The sequence below is a fragment of the Pan paniscus genome, chromosome 19 (assembly GCF_029289425.2).
Source record: "Pan paniscus chromosome 19, NHGRI_mPanPan1-v2.0_pri, whole genome shotgun sequence".
In the NCBI taxonomy this organism is placed as follows: Eukaryota; Metazoa; Chordata; class Mammalia; order Primates; family Hominidae; genus Pan; species Pan paniscus.
Window position 1 is genome coordinate 21537447 of NC_073268.2, and position 20407 is coordinate 21557853.

General features: G+C 46.5%; 1 long non-coding RNA gene across 2 annotated transcripts in view; it reads left to right on the top strand.

Annotated features, from left to right (window-relative positions):
* The window catches only part of LOC117976474 (uncharacterized), a 190879-nt gene that overhangs the window by 24450 nt on the left and 146022 nt on the right, over nucleotides 1-20407 (top strand). Inside the window, exon 1 of one of the 2 annotated variants that reach the window (XR_010110634.1) lies at nucleotides 681-19682. The exons of the other annotated variant lie outside the window; for it this stretch is intronic. This is a non-coding gene — a long non-coding RNA (uncharacterized LOC117976474). Of the gene's footprint in view, nucleotides 1-680; nucleotides 19683-20407 lie in introns of those variants that run through there. 2 annotated transcript variants of the gene reach the window in all.

The following is a 20407-nucleotide window of genomic DNA, read 5'->3' on the forward strand; positions in this document are numbered from 1 at the left end:
GGTCGAGACGGTTGAGAAATGGCTAGAGGGACGGAGACCTAAGTGCCTGTTTCTGTGTGGTCAACTATACAAAATATGTAATTACATGTCTATAACATATAATAAAGTAAGTCCAGACCGGGCACGGTGGCTCATGCCTGTAATCCCAGCACTTTGGGAGGCCAAGGCGGGCGGATCACGAGGTCAGGAGTTCCAGACCAGTCTGGCCAACATAGTGAAACCCCGTCTCTACTAAAAATACAAAAATTTAGCCTGATGTGCTGGTGTACGCCTGTAATCCCAGCTACTCGGGAGGCTGAGGCAGGAGAATTGCGTGAACCCGGGAAGCGGAGGCTGCAAGAGCCGAGATGGCGGCACTGCACTCCAGCCCGGGAAACAGTGCGAGAATCCGCCTTAAATAAATACATAAAGCAAGTCCAGCAAGATGATGTTAGATGGTGGTAATAGGGCCAGCCTGCGGGGAGGACGGAGCTCGGAGCCTGTGGGGCGGGGCATGCAAATGTAAAATGGCTGTTTCGCTCAGGAGCTATGGGAACAAAAAAGAGAAAGAGAATATCCCCCCCAAATTTGTAACAGTATTACTTATGCAATGTTACAAATTGTAACAAGGAACACCGTGTGAACCTAGGGAAGAGAGTGCTTCTTTACTTGAGGATCATTTTTCTTACCGTGAGCTCAGGATGAGTGGGAGAAGGAGTGCTGTGGCCTGAAAGAAACGCGTTGTTATTGTTTTTCGGCTTTCTAATTAAAACTTCGTATGGTATGTTTTTATGAGTTTTATTTCTTTTGTCTGAGGATGGTATATTTAAGTGGGGTTTTGGGTTAGAGAAAAGGAATAGGAGCTGGTGTTTTTTTTTTTTTTTTTTCTATCCTGAGCAACGACTTGGTGTTGCAATGTTTCCAAAGGAGGTTAAAACACGTTTTACGAAGAGCAGATTTGCTGACATTCTCCTTTGTTTCGTTACGTGGTGTTGTGTATGTGTGTGTGTGTTTTTGTGTTGTATAAGGAAAGCATTGGTGGGTGGTATTGCTTCTCTGCTTTTAACCGGATTTAGAATAAGGGAATGCGTATTGGGAAAGTACGCCGCCGAGTCCTGAAACTGGGGACAAGGGTGCTTATTGGCATCCTGATATGCCAAGGAGGTGCACTGCTAATTTCTGGACTCCAGACAGTTAAAACGTGAAGAAAGCAGGGTGGTCATCCATAAGCCAACGCCAGAAGCGACGTTGTTTAGTCTTCCCCAATGTTGCAGTTACTTTTGCTCTCATTTTTCATATTATTGCTTCCCAACTGCTCACATTTTTTCTTTTTTGTTTTTTTTGATACCGAGTCTCACTCTGTTGCCTAGGCTGGAGTGAAGTGGCCTCATCTCGGCTCACTGCAACCTCTGCCTCTCGGATTCGAGCGATCCTCCCGCCCCAGCCTCCCGAGTAGCTGGGACTACAGGCGTTCACTACCATGGCTGGCTAATTTTTGTATGTTTAGGAGAGAGGGAGTTTCACCATGTTGGCCAGGTTTGTCTCCTGAACTCAAGTGATCCGCCCGCCTTGGCCTCCCAAAATGCTAGGGTTACAGGCCTGAGCCACCGCGCCCGACCTTTATTTGACTTCTTAATTCATCCCGTCAGGGAGCTGAAGCCTGGTCCCTGCGAGTAAGAAAGCCTGGTCCCTGCGAATAAGAAAGGTTGTTTGGGTAGGAGGCCTCATCGAAGGCATCTTGCAGTTAGCCAAGAGTGGGGAGAACTTTTTTCTTGTGGTTTCCATAGGAGCTTAACTGCAGTAGAATAAAACATCAGTTACATTTCTAAGGTCTTGACTCCAAACCTTGGCTCCTAGACAGCATCCCAGCACCCACCCAGGGCTTGAGGGAGCTCACTGCCCTAAAGGGAGGGACATAATCCTGGCTGGCTTGGCCACCTGATCCTAGAGCTCTACTGCTTTGAGGGGGCATAGGTGGTAGCAGGTAGTGGATATAGCAGGCCTTTGAGTGAGACCTGGTGCTGTGCTGGGTTTGGGTCTGAACCAGCACAGGGTTGCTTAGGCATCTCAGCACAGAGAGAGACTCCATTTATTTAGGAGAAAGTAAGGGAAAAGAACAAGAGTCTCTGCCTGGTAATCCAGAGAATTCTTTCGGATCTCATCCAAGACCACTGTTGCGGGAAGCTGGGGACCCCGAACGGAGGGACCGGCTGAAGCCATGGCAGAAGAATATAAATTGTGAAGATTTCATGGACATTTATTAGTTCCCCAAATTAATACTTTTATAATTTCTTACGCCTGTCTTTACTGCAATCTCTGAACATAAATTGTGAAGATTTCATGGACACTTATCACTTCCCCAGTCAATACCCTTGTGATTTCCTATGCCTGTCTTTACTTTAATCTCTTAATCCTGTCACCTTCGTAAGCTGAGGAGGATGTATGTCACCTCAGGACCCTGTGATGATTGTGTTAATTGCACAAATTGTTTGTAGAGCATGTGTATTTGAACAACATGAAATCTGGGCGCCTTGAAAAAAGAACAGGATAACAGCAATGTTCAGGGAACAAGAGAGATAATCTTAAACTCTGACCACCGGTGAGCCGGGCAGAACAGAGCCATATTTCTCTTCTTTCAAAAGTAAATGGGAAAATATTGCTGAATTCTTTTTCTCAGCAAGGAACATCCCTGAGAAAGAGAATGCGTCCCTGAGGGTAGGCCTCTAAAATGGCTGCTTCGGGGGGCAGCCATCTTTTATGGTCGAAGCTGTAGGGATGAAATAAGCCCCAGTCTCCCATAGCGCTCCCAGGCTTATTAGGACGAGGAAATTCCCGCCGAATAAATTTTGGTCAGACCAGTTGTCTGCTCTCAAACCCTGTCTCCTGATAAGATGTTATCAATGACAATGCGTGCCTGAAACTTCCTTAGCAATTTTAATTTCACCCCGGTCCCGTGGTCCTGTGATCTTGCCCTGCCTCCATTTGCCTTGTGATATTCTATTACCTTGTGAAGCACATGATCTCTGTGACCCACACCCTGTTCGTACACTCCCTCCCCTTTTGAAAATCACTAATAAAAACTTGCTGGTTTTATGGCTCAGGGGGCATCACGGAACCTGCCAACATGTGATGTCTCCCCCAGACACCCAGCTTTAAAATTTCTCTCTTTTGTACTCTGTCCCTTTATTTCTCAGACTGGCCGACACTTAGGGAAAATAGAAAAGAACTACGTGAAATATCAGGGCTGAATTTTGCCTGATATCTGGCTGAATTTCCCCCAATAACCACCAGGGTAGTACCTCTACAAGTCTGTAAGAATCACAGCATGATTGGACTTGGGGCACACATATCCTGGAATACCCAGAAAGCCTTCCCAAGAAAGACACACAGAAACAAGCCCAGACTGTGAAAAATACAATAAATGCCTAATTCTTCCATACGCAGAAAAAACAAACATCCACAAACATCAAGACCATCCAAGAAAACATGGTCTCACCAAACCACGTTTGTTCAATTCCAGAGGAACTGAGACGTGACATTTCAGACAGAGAATTCAAAATAGCCATTTTGAGGAAATTTAAAGAAACTAGAGAAAACGGCCAGGCGTGGTGGCTCATGCCTGTAATCCCAGCACTTTGGGAGGCCGAGACAGGCAGATCACCTGAGGTTGGGAGTTCGAGACCAGCCTGACCAACATGGAGAAACCCCGTCTCTACAAAAACTACAAAATTAGCCAAGCGTGGTGGCCTGTGCCTGTAATCCCAGCTACTCCAGGAGCCTGAGGCAGGAGAATTGTTTGAATCCGGGAGGCACGGGCTATGGGGAGCCAAGATCCCCACTGCACTCCAGCCTGGGCAACAAGAGAGAAACAAAAGAAAGAAAGAGAGAAAGAGAGAGAGAGAGAGGGAAAGGAAAAGAGAAAAGAAAAGACAAAGAAGTTGGAAATTCACAGTTCTATCAGGTGCATTTACCAGAGATTGAAATTATTCTTGCTGGACGCAGTGGCTCACACCTGTAATCCTGGCACTTTGGGAGGCAGAGGCAGGAGGATTGCTTGAGTCCAGTGGTTCAAGACCAACCTAGGCCACATGGTGAAATTTTTCCTTTACAAAAATAAAAACATTAGCTGGGCATGGTGGCACACACCTGTAGTCCCAGCTACTCAGTAGGCTGAGATCTGAGAATCACTTAAACCCGGAAGACAGAGGGTGCAGTAAGCCGAGATCGTGCCATTGCACTCCAGACTGGGTGACAGAGTGAGACTTTGTCTTAAAAAAAAAAAAAAAAAGAAAAAGAAGAAGAAAAAAAAGGACAGGAAGAAGTCAAATTATCCTCGTCTGAAGGTGATATATTTGGAAAAACCTAAAGACTCCACCAAAATTAGGTGATTAGGACTTTGCAATTTACTTGTGTCAATGTGTGACAGGAGGGATCGGCCCAGGCAGACAGTATAATGAGGAACAGTTTCTGGTGGAAATACACCAGGCCGATGTACATGTGAACAAGTGAGCAGTCCCAGTTGTCCCACCTCCCATCTAGAGGACTTAAATCCTATAAATTGGGTTTAGTCTCAGCCCTAAGACTCGCTCTTGCCAGACCCCCCACCATTCTGAACAATGACAGCCAAAGGAGGGCATACCTACAAAGGTCTTTCCTGAAGGGGAGTGAAAATTCTTCCGTGTCTATCGGTGCTTCTCAACCTTGGCTATACTTCAGGACGACCGGATAGCTCGGTGGAGTGAATCATCCTGAGGTCCTAGCCCAACCGTACAGCCATTAAATTAGAATATTTGGGACAGGGCCTAAGGCTGTTGGACTTCACAGCTTCCGGGGTATTTCCCTGGGACCAAAAGCACCTCTTAGAATGTCCAGTGAAGACGGTAGTCAACTTGGTCTGGAACAACGAATTTTCCCCGGAAGTGAAAGTGTTCAACTCAACGGGAGGCACTCAGTAACCAGCGTGTAAATGAGGGACTAGCAAATCCCTTGGTTTTGTCACTGACAAGAGGCCACCCAGTCCAGTGGCTTTTGCACCCAAATTGGACTATGCGCACAGCAAGTCCGGTAGCTTCTGTGCTGTTCCCACTCTGCAAAACTAGATGGACCCCACCCCCACCACTGACCCCAAATTTATTTTGGAAATCGAGACTGGTGACATCACACAGGGACCGAGAAGGTGTGAAAAGGTTTATAATTCACAAAATGAGGTGTTCTGGGAGATCAGAGTGGCTCCCAGGCAGGTTGGAAAATGGCTTGAGAGGGAGGAGACTGGGTTGGTGTTTTGATGGGGGTTTGGGAAAGCGCAGGATGGAGGGCTCCGGGAGCGGGCCGGTGCTGCCTGCTGGGTGCCACTGAGGGGAGCACCCGGGTTTCGTCATCAGCTTGCTATCTCCACTCATAGAATGGGAGCCTCTTGTCATCTCCACTCAGATTGTCGGGACCTATTAATACACTTGGCTCTAAGAGGAGGAGGGCCGTGGACGAAAGCTAATGCCGGCAGCGCCTTGGTCGTTTAGGCTGAGGTTAAGTGCGGAACTTGCACTATCAGTTACTGTTATTTCGCATTACATCAGCGAAGGAGATCTCTAAACGCTGTCTGCTGACAAGGTGGAATGGGAGCTTCTTTCGTTACCTCCACGCGTTTGCATCGGATCTTCGGGGTCTGTTAGCACACTTGTGTATAAGTCAGCAGCGCGTACTTTGGAGAGTGTGGCTGCTTTAGGTTTCACTTGGTTTAGTCACATGCGGTGTGACGGTCATTGGATTAAATGTTACCGCACTCACATCAGTATCCGTATTCTGACTGGTCTCTGCTATTACTTGGCACACTCAGATGCGATATTCGGATCGTTATATTTAAGTTTAGCGCCCCTACTTTACTATCCCAAGCGGGACTGTTTTTTCATTTACGTGTCTCCATCCGAGGCAGTGTAAACATCTTTCCATTCAAGTTTCCCGCATGTGTTTCACTATCCAGAGTCGGACTGCTTTTGGATTTACGTGGCTTTGTGGGATGCGGTATGAAGATCGTTGCATGCAAGTTTGCTTTGAAGATAGTAATGTGGGGCTGGGTGCGGTACCTCATGTAATCCCAGCACTTTGGGAGGCCGAGGCGGGTGGATCACCTGAGGTCAGGATTTGGAGACCAGCCTGGCCAACATGGTGAAACCATGTCTCTTCTAAAAAAATAAATAAATAAATAAAATACACTAATACAAAAATTAGCCGGGCATGGTGGCGCGCTCCTGTAATCCCAGCTACTTGGGAGGCTGAGGCAGGAGAACCACTTGAACCCGGCAAGCGGAGGTTGTGGTGAGCCGAGATCGCTCCATTGCACTCCAGCCTGGGCAACAAGAGCGAAACTCTTTTCGTGTTTATTTCCTCTTTCTTTAACTCTTACAGGGGCCCCTTTCCCAAGGCTCCGCCCAGCCCTGCAACCAGTCAGAGCATGTGCTCCCCTGAGGGCTGCACCCTGGCCTCCTCGAAAACTTGCCCTTGCCGGACCAGACAGTTAAGAAATGGCTAGAGGGACGAGACCTGAATACCTGTCTCCATGTGTGCAGCTATACAAAATATGTAATTGCCGGGCGCGGTGGCTCACGCCTGTAATCCCAGCACTTTGGGAGGCCCAGGCAGGGGATCATGAGGTCAGGAGATCGAGACCATCCTGACTAACACGGTGAAACCCCGTCTCTACTAAAAAATACAAAAAATTAGCTGGGCGTGGTGGGGGCGCCTGTAGTCCCAGCTCCTCGGGAGGCTGAGGCAGAAGAATGGCGTGAACCCGGGAGGCGGAGCTTGCAGTGAGCCGAGATCGCGCCACCGCACTCCAGCCTGGGCGGCAGAGCGAGACTCCGTCTCAAAAAAAAGAAAAAAAAATGTAATTAGACGTCTGTAACACATGTAATAAAGCAAGTACAGCAAGATGACTTTAGGTGATGGGCATACGGGTGTTCACCAAACAATTCTTTCAACGTATGTGTGAAAAAAAGTTTAAAGTAATGTTGGATGCCAGCTAGGTCAGGACGAGATGGGGAGGGGGAGGAGGAGGGGAGGGGGAGGAGGAAGGGAAGGGGAGGGGATCCGGAGGGGAAGGGAGGCGGAGAGAGAGGGGAGGGGAAGGGGAGGGGGAGGAGGAGGAAAGAAGAGCCTCCTAGAGCTCTTCTTGTCTTTTCCGTTGTGGGTTTTTCCTCCTGAAGGGCAATGAAGCCGAAGGAGCTTTCCCAAGATTCCAGTGATTTACAGGCGCTTTTCTGTTCAGTGGTTGGCAGGCAGGGCACGGCGCGTCTGGGGCGGGGCATGCAAATTTAAAATGGCTGCTTCTCTCGGGAGTTATGGGAGCAAAAAAGGAAAGTGAATATCCTCCGAAATAGTAACAATATTACTTAGGCAGGTGTTCAAATTTGGATAAAGATACACAATCTCAACGTAGGAGAGAGAGTTATTGAGGGTGCTATCTGTCACCCTGAGGTTAGGATGTGTGGGAGAAGGAGTACAGTGGCCGATCGTGAAGATTCATATTTTGAAAGCGGCGTTGATACTGTGGGAGGCTTGTGGTGTTGTTGGCCCTTGATTGCTGAAAGGATTTGAAGGTGTAGTTTTCGAAGCTGGAGTTTTGTTCGCGTTGGGAGATTAGCGTATGTTACTGTCGCTAACGGGAGATTCTCGACGTGTTTGCATTGGGCCGTTTGCATCGGTTGGGACCGTTATTACTGACCTCGTAGGTTGTGTGTTGCGTTTACACGCTGAAATCCGGTTTTCACGGTCTGTCAGTACTCGCGTATTTAAGCTCATCGCGCATACCTTACTTCTACGCGTTCACGTCGGTTCGTCGGGGCCTATCAGCGCCGCTGCTTTTAAATTGGCCGCGTGCGCTTTACGTTTGCACCTTTACGTCGGATCACTGGGGTCCATCAGCGCCGTAGTTTTTGAGCTGGCCGGGCGTGCTTTGGAGCGCTTAGTTGCTTTCGGTTTCACTTGGTTGCGGCGTGACGATCATTGAGTTAAAGGTTACTGCACTCACTTCAGTCGCCATCGGTCTCCGTAATCTAACTGCCCTTTGCTATTACTTGCTTCACTTACGTACGATATGCGGACGGTCCTATTTAAGTTGAGCGCCCATACTTCACTATCCCAAGTGGGACTGCTTTTTCATTTACGTGTCTCTATCCGAGGCAGTATAAACATCTTTCCATTCAAGTTTACCGCATGTGTTTCACTATCCAGAGTCGGACTGCTTTTGGATTTACGTGGCTTTGTGGGATGCGGTATGAAGATCGTTGCATTCAAGTTTACCGCCTCTACTTCACTGCAGAATCTGACTGCCGTCAGATCTGTATGACAGATTGTTGCATTCGTTTTCTGCGGGTACATCACTATCCAGTCTACTTTTTCCATTGACGTGGCTGAGTCATATGTAGTATGACTGTCAGAGGCGTTGGAACCTGAAGCGACCCCATTTTGAGTGAGGGCTAGAAAAATGAGGCCGGGACTTACGGGCCTGCATTCTCAGAAGGATATTCCTAGCTTTCAGATGCTTACGGTTAAGGGAACAAATTAATGTTTACTGAAGAGACCCGAGTGTCCAGATAGCTGGATATCTGGAGAACAAAGGCGTTCCTAATTTTGCTTTAAAGGTAGTAATAGGGATTCTTGCAAAATGTAATAAGTAAAGTTAATTCCTTATCACAAACCCTTGTAGCAGAGCACCTCTCCCCATGTGTACAAGCATTGTACCTAGGGCGGATACGTTCCTTCTCTTAGTTTCGGGAACGCCATTCTCTGTCTGTGGAGTAGCTGTTCTTTCACCACTTTACTTTCTTAATAAACTTGCTTTTATTTTGCACCGCGGACTCGCCCTGAGTTATTTCTTGCGCGAGACCCAAGAACCCTCTCTTTGGGTCTGGATCGGGGCCCTTTTCCTGTGACGTATTTCTGGCCACCACAGATGGGACTATAGTGCTTTGGGGAAGTGTTGGGGTCCTATAACATATTTCTGGCGAATGACGGAAGGGACGATACTGAAGAAACTCCCCCAACCCAAAGGAAGTAGACTGCAGCACTGCAGTAGTCAGTAGACTGACTTTGGGTAAGTGGTGGAGTGCCCGGGTAAAGAATGGGATTGGGTTAGAGGCCCAACTTAATGGAGTTAGTCTTTCCTAAAAGAGAGTGGGTTAGAGGCCCCTCTTAATAAAAGGCAAGGACGCTTGACCGACCTCGGGTTACAGGCCGGATCGAGGAGGGTTAGAGTCCCTTCTAAGATTTAGGGGGTTAGAGGTCCCTCTCAGTGAAGTCCCTCTCGGCTAAAAAACAGGTTTGACACCGCAGGCTATGCTCTTTGTATTAATCTGCCTCGTCCTCCTTGTCTTGGTTGCTGTCTCCGTTTCAGTGTCATTTTCAGGAGACTTCATTTAACTGATCTTAGGGATTTTAACTGATTCTTCTCCTGTGTCCCTCCCGATTTCTGTCCGTTTGCTTGTGAAACACTGGGAACCAAAAGCATTGGAGGATCCGTCTCTAAAATTGCTGATTGAGATTTGATATTTAACAGCTGTGAGCAATAAGATTCGATAGATGTGGTTGTGTTTTGTTGCTGCTGTGCTGAGTGTGATTGAGAAGCACTAGGGTGGAAATCGGGGGACTTTTCTCCTTGCTGTTTTGTTTGGTTTTGCACACTAAAAAAACTCCTTTGTAGCTAAGCGCGGTGGCTCACACCTGTAATCCCAGCACTTTGGGAGGCCGAGGGAGGCAGATCACCTGAAATCAGGAGTTCGAGACCATCCTGGCCAACATGGTGAAACCCCGTCTCTACTAAAAATACAAACATTACCCGGGTGTGGTGGCAGACATCTGTAATCCCAGCTTCTTGGGATGCTGAGTCAGGAGAATCACTTTAATCTAGGAGTCAGAGTTTGCAGTTAGCCGAGATTGCACCACTGCACTCCAGCAGTCTTCTCAATAGAGCGAAACTCTGTCTCAAAAGAAAATCAAAAATCTTTCTTTTCTTGGATTCGGGCAAACCGTGTTTGCTTTGCTTTTCCAATCCTCACTACTGTTATTGGTTACTCTGGTTGTTCCCATCTAAATCCTCTTCATTTATTTTGCCTTATTCGACATTTTTTTCAAAGTCCATGTTGTGGTTTATCTAAGATTCATAGCTCAGCTCACTTACGTTATTTGGATAATGTGAATCATGTTTGATGAGAGGAAAAGAAGAAAAAGATCTAGACGTACCAGGTGATCCTTTAATGCAAGCCCTGCTGTGGTTCAGCAGGCATTTTTGGGTGGAGCGGAACCCCTTTCTGTCATCTCTGAAGGTTCGTATGTGTCAGTTCTTTCTCCCTGTAGTCCACCTGAAAGTTCTTGAGAACCCTTCGTCCCTTCTCCTTACCCAGCTAGTCCCACTCTGTACCCACCATTCCCACAAAGAACTTAGCCCACCGAGTACTACTTATAGTGCAGCCTGCTATCAACCTCCAAAGGGAAATCTTTGTCCACTTAGGTGGCAAATCGGGAAGAGGGCACTGTGAGAGTACATGTTCCCTTTTCTCCGTCTGGTTTGACCCTATATATAGAGAAGGTTGGTCATTTCTCTGAAGATCCAGGAAAATTTATAGATGAGTTTGAGAAATCAACTCTGACCTATAGTTTAACTTGGGAGGATCTGCATGTTTTGTTGTCTCTGTGTTGTACAGTGGAGGAGAAACAATGCATTTTGGGGACAGCTAGGACCCATGCAGATGAGGTATTGGCTCGCAACCCGTACCATACTATGTATCAGGCAGGAAGTATAGCAGTTCCAGACCAAGATGCAGAGTGGAATTATCAAAGGCGCAGTGAGGACTTGGGGAGGAGAGATCATATGGTCACTTGTTCGTTGGAAGGGATGAAGAAATGTATGAAAAAGCCTGTTATCTATGAACAGGTTAAGGAAGATTCTCAGGATAAAGATGAGAATCCAGGTTTGTTTCAAGGGCATTTAGTTGAAGCAATCGGGAAGTATAATATCACTGATCCTGCCTCAAAGGAGAGACAAACCCTTTTGGGAGGACATTTTATGACCCAGTCTGCCCCTGATATCCCCAGGAAACTACAAAAAGCAGCTATGGGAGCTGGGCGTGGTGGCTCAAGCCTGTAATCCCAGCACTTTGGGAGGCTGAAGGGGTTGGATCACTTGAGGTCAGGAGTTCAAGACCAGCCTGGCCAGCATGGTGAAACCCCTTCTCTACTAAAAATACAAAAATTAGCTGGGGATGGTGACAAGTGCCTGTAATCTCACCTCCTTGGGAGGCTGAGGCAGGAGAATTGCTTGAACCCATGAGGTGGAAGTTGCAGTGAGCCCAGATCACGCTATTGCACTCCAGCCTGGGTGACAGAGCGAGACTGTGTCTAAAAAAAAAAAAAAAAAAACCCGCTATGTGACTATGTGTCCCTTGACTCCTATTAAACAGCTTTTGGATATGACATTTTTAGTTTTTAATAATGGGGACAAAGCACAGGAAGCAGAAAGAGGAGCAAGAAGGACCTCCCACAAGGCGCAGCTCTTGGCTGCAGCCTTAAGCTCACCTCCTACATAGAGTTTCTTTCCTGGCTCTTGGAGTGAACAAGGGAAGCTGAAATGTGGGAAGCCCAAAGCTGGATGTCCAAGTCAGCGTGTTTTGGGCATGAGTCAGTGTGCACACTGTAAGGAAACTGGTCATTGGAAGAGGGATTGCCCAGTCTTCCTCCAAAGGGAGCTGTTAGGTCCAGGGCCGTGACTATGACAAATGTCATGCTCAGGGTTAGGGTGCAGCCCATGGTGAGGTCTGAGAGGAGTGGATGGATAGATGAATAGCTGAAAGAACATTCGGGGGGCTGTAGACAGGTGAAATGTAGTTTTATTCAGCAGCTCTCTCATCAGCAGTTCTCTCACACTAGCTCTTTTATACTGTTCGCGTTTATCTTGGCTGTCTGCTCTGACTCTGGATCCTCTCAGCAGCTAGCTCCCACTCACAGCTGCACAACTGGTCTGCAAGGCCAGCTCTAAGATCAGTAGCTCAACCTTTCTCTCTGGGCACAAGCTGAGCCATGTCCTGGCTCCCCTCTATCCACCTGCCAGACAGTCATTCTCCCTTACAGGGGTCAGTAGCTTCACTCTCTTTCTGGGCACCAGTGCCTGCACAAGAGCCATGCTGAGCCATGTTGAGTCCCCGTGCACAGTGTCAGCAGGGCAGTTATTCCTTTTACAGACAGTAGTGGTGTAGAGCCAAGTATGAGCTTACACAAACAGGTTATATAACAAGTGGAGGTGAGTGCCTGTGCAGCAGTCTCACTGAGTCATGCAGGCCTGGCTATCTGCCTCGGGCTATTCCTTGACCAAAGCACATCCATGTACCTTACAGCAGCCATCTGCACCCAAACCAGATGCCAAAATAACCAGGCAAGCCCAAGAGTGACGGGGCCCGAGACCTTCCACTACACCTCCCATCGGACAACTAGCCATATCTTCTGAGAAGCCTCAGCTAACCCTTGACATGACAGGTAATAATATTAACTTCCTTCTAGAATGCTTACTGTTTTGACCCATTATAATGGGCCTCTGTCATCCCAAAACTGTATGGTCAAGGGGATAGACAGGCCCATAGATGCCATTTTACCTATCCTTTAAGCTGCTCTTCAGGGACTTTGGTTTTCTCCTGAATGCCCCACCCTTGTTGGGAAGGGATTTATTAACTCAGCTGCAAACAGTAGTATGTTTTGGAAATGACAAGGCAGACAGAAATTGCTTCTTCTCCTTTCCTGTGAATAAATACCAGGCTTTGTTGCTAGATGCTCCTGATATAACACTTAAAGTATGCCAGATTTTAATCCAGCTACCTACTTGCCTGAACCCACAGGCACCCCAGATCATTCTTGGATACAAGTTATGGAGCAAGTTTACTCCAGCCGTCCACATTTAAAAGATGAGCCTCTAGATAATCCCAAAGTAGAATGGTTTACAGATGGAAATAGCTTTGTGAAGGGGTGGGTTGCCCCTCCACACCTGTGGGTGTTTCTCATTAGCTGGAACGAGAGACTTGGAAAAGAAAAAGACACAGAGACAAAGTATAGAGAAAGAAATAAGGGGACCCAGGGAACCAGCGTTCAGCATATGGAGGATCCCGCCAGCCTCAGAGTTCCCTTAGTATTTATTGATCATTTTTGGGTGTTTCTCAGAGAGGGGGATGTGGCAGGGTCATAGGATAATAGTGGAGAGAAGGTCAGCAGATAAACACGTGAACAAAAGTCTCTGCATCATAGACAAGGTAAAGAATTAAGTGCTGTGCTTTAGATATGCATACACATAAACATCTCAATGCCTTACAGAGCAGTATTGTTGCCCGCATGTCCCGCCTCCAGCCCTAAGGCGGTTTTCCCCTATCTCAGTAGATGGAACATACAATCGGGTTTTATACCGAGACATTCCATTGCCCAGGGGCGGGCAGGAGACAGATGCCTTCCTCTTGTCTCAACTGCAAAGAGGCATGCCTTCCTCTTAATACTAATCCTCCTCAGCACAGACCCTTTACCGGTGTCGGGCTGGGGGATGGTCAGGTCTTTCCCTTCCCACGAGGCCATATTTCAGACTATCACATGGGGAGAAACCTTGGACAATACCTGGCTTTCCTAGGCAGAGGTCCCAGAGGCCTTCTGCAGTGTTTGTGTCCCTGGGTACTGGAGATTAGGGAGTGGTGATGACTCTTAAGGAGCATGCTGCCTTCAAGCATCTGTTTAACAAAGCACATCTTGCACCGCCCTTAATCCATTTAACCCTGAGTTGACACAGCACATGTTTCAGAGAGCACGGGGTTGGGGGTAAGGTTATAGATTAACAGCATCTCAAGGCAGAAGAATTTGTCTTAGTACAGAACAAAATGGAGTCTCCTATGTCTACCTCTTTCTTCACAGACACAGTAACAATCTGATCTTTCTTTTCCCCACAGCTTTGTGCACCAGGGAAACAGAAAAGCTGGGTGTGCTGTTGTCAGTAAACACGAGGCAATTGAATCTCAGGCCTTACCAGCTTCTACATCAGCTCAAAAGGGAGAATTAACAGCTTTATTTATTTATTTATTTTTTGAGATGGCGTTTTGCTCTTGTTGCCCAGGCTGGAGTGCAATGGCACAATCTCAGCTCACTGCAACCTCCACCTCCCAGGTTCAAGCAATTCTCCTGCCTCAGCCTTCTGAGTAGCTGGGATTACAGGCATGCACCACCACACCCGGCTAATTTTGTATTTTTTTATTGGAGATGGGGGTGTCTCCATGTTGGTCAGGCTGGTCTTGAACTCCCAACCTCAGGTGATCCACCCACCTCAGCCACCCAAAGTTCTGGGATTACAGGCAGGAGCCACCACGCCTGGCCTGAATTAAAAGCTCCTAATAGAGCCCTGCAATTGGGAAAGGACTTAAGAATTAACATTTATACTTGTAGGGGTGGGTTGCCCCTCCACACCTGTGGGTGTTTCTCGTAAGGTGGAACGAGAGACTTAGGAAAGAAAAAGACACAGGGACAAAGTATAGAGAAAGAAATAAGGGGACCCGGGGGACCAGCATTCAGCCTATGGAGGATCCCGCCAGCCTCTGAGTTCCCTTAGTATTTATTGATCATTTATGGGTGTTTCTCGAAGAGGGGGATGTGTCAGGGTCACAAGACAATTGTGGGGAGAGGGTCAGCAGACAAACACGTGAACAAAGGTCTTTGCATCATAGACAAGGTAAAGGATTAAGTGCTGTGCTTTTAGATGTGCATCCACATAAACATCTCAATGCTTTGCAAAGCAGTATTGCTGCCCGCGTGTCCCACCTCCAGCCCTAAGGCGGTTTTTCCCTATCTCAGTAGATGGAACATACAATCGGGTTTTATACCGAGACATTCCTTTGTCCAGGGACAGGCAGGAGACAGATGCCTTCCTCTTGTCTCAACTGCAAGAGGCATTCCTTCCTCTTTTATTAATCCTCCTCAGCACAGACCCTTTACGGGTGTCAGGCTGGGGGATGGTCAGGTCGTTCCCTTCCCACGAGGCCATATTTCAGACTATCACATGGGGAGAAACCTTGGACAATACCTGGCTTTCCTAGGCAGAGGTCCCTGCGGCCTTCCGCAGTTTTTGTGTCCCTGGGTACTTGAGATTAGGGAGTGGTGATGACTCTTAAGGAGCGTGCTGCCTTCAAGCATCTGTTTAACAAAGCACATCTTGCACCACCCTTAATCCGTTCAACTCTGAGTTGACACAGCACGTGTTTCAGAGAGCACGGGGTTGGGGGTAAGGTCACAGAATCTCAAGGCGGAAGAATTTTTCTTAGTACATAACAAAATGGAGTCTCCTATGTCTACTTCTTTCTACACAGACACAGTAACAATCTGATCTCTCTTGCTTTTCCCCACAATACTGATTCTAAGTATGCCTTTCTGGCACTTCATGCTCATGCTGCCGTCTGGAAGGAACAGGGCCTTCCAGCTGCTAAGGGTCCCCCTATAAAACATCACTTAGAAATTCGGAATCTATTGGATGCTGTTTTGCTGCCCAAGGAAGTAGCTCTAATCCATTGCAGAGGACATCAAAAAGGAGACTCTAGTGCGGCTAAGGGAAACTCCTTTGCAGATGCAGCTGCTAAGACAGCAGCATTAAAGGAGCTAGTTGGACCTGTCGGCATGTTAGTGCCCTCAGCCATGGTAATGACAGAACCTGGGTATACTGAGGAGGAACAAGAATGGGCTAAAGGTCAGGGTTTAATTCAAGATCCTTCTGGCTGGCTTATCAATGACAACAAGCTGTTACTACCAGGTGCTAATCAGTGGGAAATAGCTAAGTATTTGCATGACTCTCTCTACTCATCTGGAAAGAGATTCCCTGTTTTAATTAATGCCCAGGCTTTTTGTAGGAAAAGACTTACTTAAAATGGTAAAGCAGGTAACTCAGGCCTGTGACCTATGTGCCCGGAATAACCCAAATAACCAATCTTTACCTCCACCCCTAATAAGTCCTGTTTAGCATAGGGGAATGTACCTTGTTGAAGACTGACAAATAGACTATACTCAGATGCCCCTATGTAAAGGGTTGAAATATTTATTATTAGTCATTAACACCTTTACTTGTTGGTTCAGGCTTTTCCTACCTGGTCTGAAAAGGCAATTGAAGTTTCTAAACTCCTGTTAAAGGAAATAAGTCTTAGATTTGGTCTGCCTAAGAGTTTACAGAGCAATCATTGGCCATGTTTCACAGTGACAATTACCCAAAACATATCTTCAGCCCTAGGAATTCAGTACCGCCTTCACTTGGCAAGGAGGCCACAGTCTTCAGGGAAAGTAGAAAGAGCTAATCAAGCTCTAAAAAGGACTCTTGCTAAACTATGCCAGGAGATATCAGAAACCTGGCTGTCTTTATTACCTATAGCCTTATTACGTGTTTGAGTGGCTCCTAAGGGAAATCTATGGCTCACCAGTTTTGAAATTATGTATGGAAGGCCTTTCTTAACTACAGACCTCCTAATAGACATAGATACTTTCAAGCTACAGAATTATGTGATCAACTTAGAACAAATGCAAAATGCACTCCTTAAATATGGAAACCAAAGACTCCCTTCCCCCACTAAGAAAGAGACTCTTGTTACAACCCAGCCAGGAGATTGAGTCCTGTTAGAAACTTGGAACTATTCCCAGAAGATCAACTTTCCCCAAAATGGAAGGGACCCTATCAAGTTCTCCTCAGTATGCCAGCTATAGTTAAACTTCTGGGAATAAACAGCTGGGTCCACTTATCTCGAATGAAACCTGTCTCTTATGAAGTCCCACAATCTGGTGGAACACAGACTGATCCCGTTTATTCCTGTGAGCCAAGCAGTGACCTCCGACTCCTGTTCAGAAGAAATGAAAGAGATGGGTAACCTAAAGATATGGATTGGGATTCTACTTTTGGGTAGAAGTTGGAATCATGCAGAGATTAACTTATTTATTGAGTGGGCATAGACTTTAGCCTCTCTACATAATCAGATAAACTGCTGGGTATGTGGACATTTTAGCAGCAGCCCAAGGGGAAACATGTGCTTTGATCAAAATCGAATGTTGTGTGTATGTTTTTGACTATTCACATACTATTACCCAGGCTATGAAAGCTTTAGACACTCATATCTCTGCCATTGGTGTGCTGTCAATCGACCCTATATCGGCTTGGTTTCAACAACTGCCTAGTTCTTGGAAAGACTTCCTGTTTAGTTTACTTGGAACAATTTTACTTTGCTTTGCTGCTGTGGAAAATATTGTGGTTGAGCTCTTTGTGTAGGAATGCAAGACAAGCTCACTCAATGCTTTTTTAAATTGGACACTTACTAATCTTCCAGATATCACCTTTCATCAGAACTCAGAGTTATGAATGACATTTACCTATCAACGCTCTCTGAGCTTTTCTCTATCCCAAATGCAAGAGACTGTAATAGTTAGGCAGCAATATCATTGCCCCAATTCAGCCTGAAGAAGTTACACAAGACAGATCTTCATCTTGCTGCAACCCTTAGGATTAAGGGTCCTCTTGTAAAGGGAGTGGGGAGATATGTCTGAGGCGTTTGAACCAAAGCGACTCCATTTTGAGGGAGGGCTAGGAAAATGAGGCTGGGACTTTCTGGGCTGGATTCTGAGAAAGTCAGGCATTCCTAGCCTCTAGATGTTTATGGCTAAGGGAACAAATTAATAATGTTTACTAAACAGACCCAAACGTGGCAATGTCCAGATATCTCGATATCTGGAGAACAAAGGCATTCCTAATTTTGCTTCAAAGATGATAATATCGGTTCTTGCAAAATACAGTAATTGAGAACATTAATCTTTTATCACAAACCCTTGTAGCAGAGCACATCTCCCCAAATATACAAGCATTGTACCTAGGATAGATGTGTTCCTCCTCTTACTTTTGTGAATGTCCTATTCTGTCTATGGAGTAGCTGTTTTTTCACCACTTTGCCTTCTTAAAAAACTTGCATTTACTTTGCACTGCAGGCTCATCCTGAATTCTTTCTTGTGTGAGATTCAAGAACCCTCTCTTGGGGTCTGGATTGGGGCCCCTTTCCTGTAACATGATTGCTGCATTCAAGTTTTCTGTGTGTACGTTACTATCTAGAGTCTGACTTCTTTTTGATTCACTTGGCTCACTCACATGCAGTATGAAGATTGCTGCCTTCAATGTCATGGCGTGTATGTCACTATTAGGAGTCTTACCACTTTTCAATTCACTTGGCTTAGTCAGATGCGGTATGAATATCACTGCATTCATATTCGTCACATGTACGTCACTATACAGAGTCTAACTACATTTCAATTCACCTGGCTCAGTCAGAGGGGTATAAAGAGCCTGTCATTTAAATTTATGACATGTACTTTGCTCTCCAGAGTCTAATTTTCGATTCACTTGACTCAGTTAGATGTGGTATGAAGATGATTGACTTCCAGTTACCGCATGAACATCACTCTGCTGAGTCTATTTTTTGATTCACGTGGCTCAGTAGATATGGTATCAAGATCACTGCATTCACATTTACCACGTGTATATTACCAGAGTGTGACTTACTTTCCATTCACTTGGCTCAGTCAGTGTGGGCAGAAAGCCACCCAGGTGCCGAGGAAAGAGACTGAAGGCATAAGCTCTTCCAATATAATAAAGAAAATAGGATAAAAGAAAGTTATATTAGACATAGGATATAGAGATTATATATGGATATTATCAATTATTAGTTTTTAGTATTAATCTTTGTTATTTTAACTGAGGAAAAACCAGGCCATACAGAGTCAGGAGCTGAAGGGACACTGTGAGAGGTGACCAGAAGACAAGAGTATGAGCCCTCTGTCACACCCAAATAAGGGCTGCTTGAGGGCTCCTTGGTTTAGTGGTAGTGCCAGTGCCTGGGAAGGCACCCGTTATTTAGCAGACCTTGGTCTAGCAGTAGTGCCAGTGCATGGGAAGGCGGCACCCATTACTTAGCAGACCGGAAAGGGAGTTTCCCTTTCCTTGGGGGAGTTAGAGAACACTCTACTCCACCAGCTCTTGTGGGAGGTCGGACAGTAGCCAGGCCTGCCCGTAGTCATCTGGAGGCTTAAACGTCTCCCTGTGATGCTGTGCTTCAGTGGTCATGCTCCTTGTTCACTTTCACATTCCGCCTGTACACCTGGCTCCTCCTTTTAAGTTCTTAGAAGATAGCAGTAGCAGAATTAGTAAAAGTACTAACGTCTTTGATCATTCTGATAAGTGCATAGAAAAAATGCTGACGTATGCTGTCCTCCCTCTCTGCTTTGGCTACCACAAAGGGAAAGGCTGCCTGTCACGTGGACAAGTGACTTGCTTGACCTTATCAATCACTTGGGATGACTCACTCTCCTTACCCTGCCCCTTTGCCTTGTATACAATAAATAGCAATGCATCCAGGCATTCTGGGCCACTACCGGACTCCATGCATTGGTGGTAGTGGCCCCCTGGGCCCAGCTGTCTTTCTTACTCTCTTTGTCTTGTGTCTTATTTTCCTATGATCTCTTGTCTCCACACATGAAGAGAAAACCCACAGGCCCTGTAGGGCTGGACCTTACGTCTGGCGCCCAATGAGGACTTCTCTCTCACTGTGTGAAGGTGCGCCTTGAGCGTGGAACTCAGCGGAGGACTACCAATGACAGATTCCTGAGGATTGCGGTCAATAAGCTTGGTGGTAAGTTGAACTGTTTGAGGTTGTAGATCTCCTTTACCCTTGGTTTCCTACTGAGGGAAATTTAGAACTCAAACTTTGGGACGAAATTGGCTGACAATTTAAAATTGTTCATAAAGGGGAACATATTATTCTGCCCACATTTGCTTAATCTGGGCTTTGGTTCACTCTGTCCTAGACTCCTTGCATCCTCAGGAGGACAACATGGAGGCTGGTCCCTCTTTCCTCTCCTCCAAGGAGGTTGAGGAAGTCCTCAGTTCTCTTTCCCCTGAGGATACTGCACAGATTGAGGCCGTGATTCTGCAGACGGACCTCCATTCTGACATTCCTTTGGCCCCACCACATACACCAGAGCCTACCATGCCTCCATTATCACTTTTTGATGACCTTTAAAATGATCTTTCCCCAAACCAGCAAACTCCAACCGAAATATATCATCAACAGCTATCTTGGCCAGACCCTCCTGTCTTTCCTCAGCCCTGCTGTAGGGCTCTCAACCTTCTGCCTGTTCAGCCCAGCAATGAGGCCCTCAACTCTGTCTCTGTTCAGCCCTGCTGTGGGGCTCTCAACCTTCTGCCTGTTTGGCCTGGTAATGAGGCTTTTGTGGGCAGCGAGCCACCCAAGTGCCGAGGCAAGAGACTGAGAGCACGAGCTATTCCAGTGTAATAAGATATATATAATAACAAGAGTTATACTACATATAAATCATAGATATGATTATATGTACA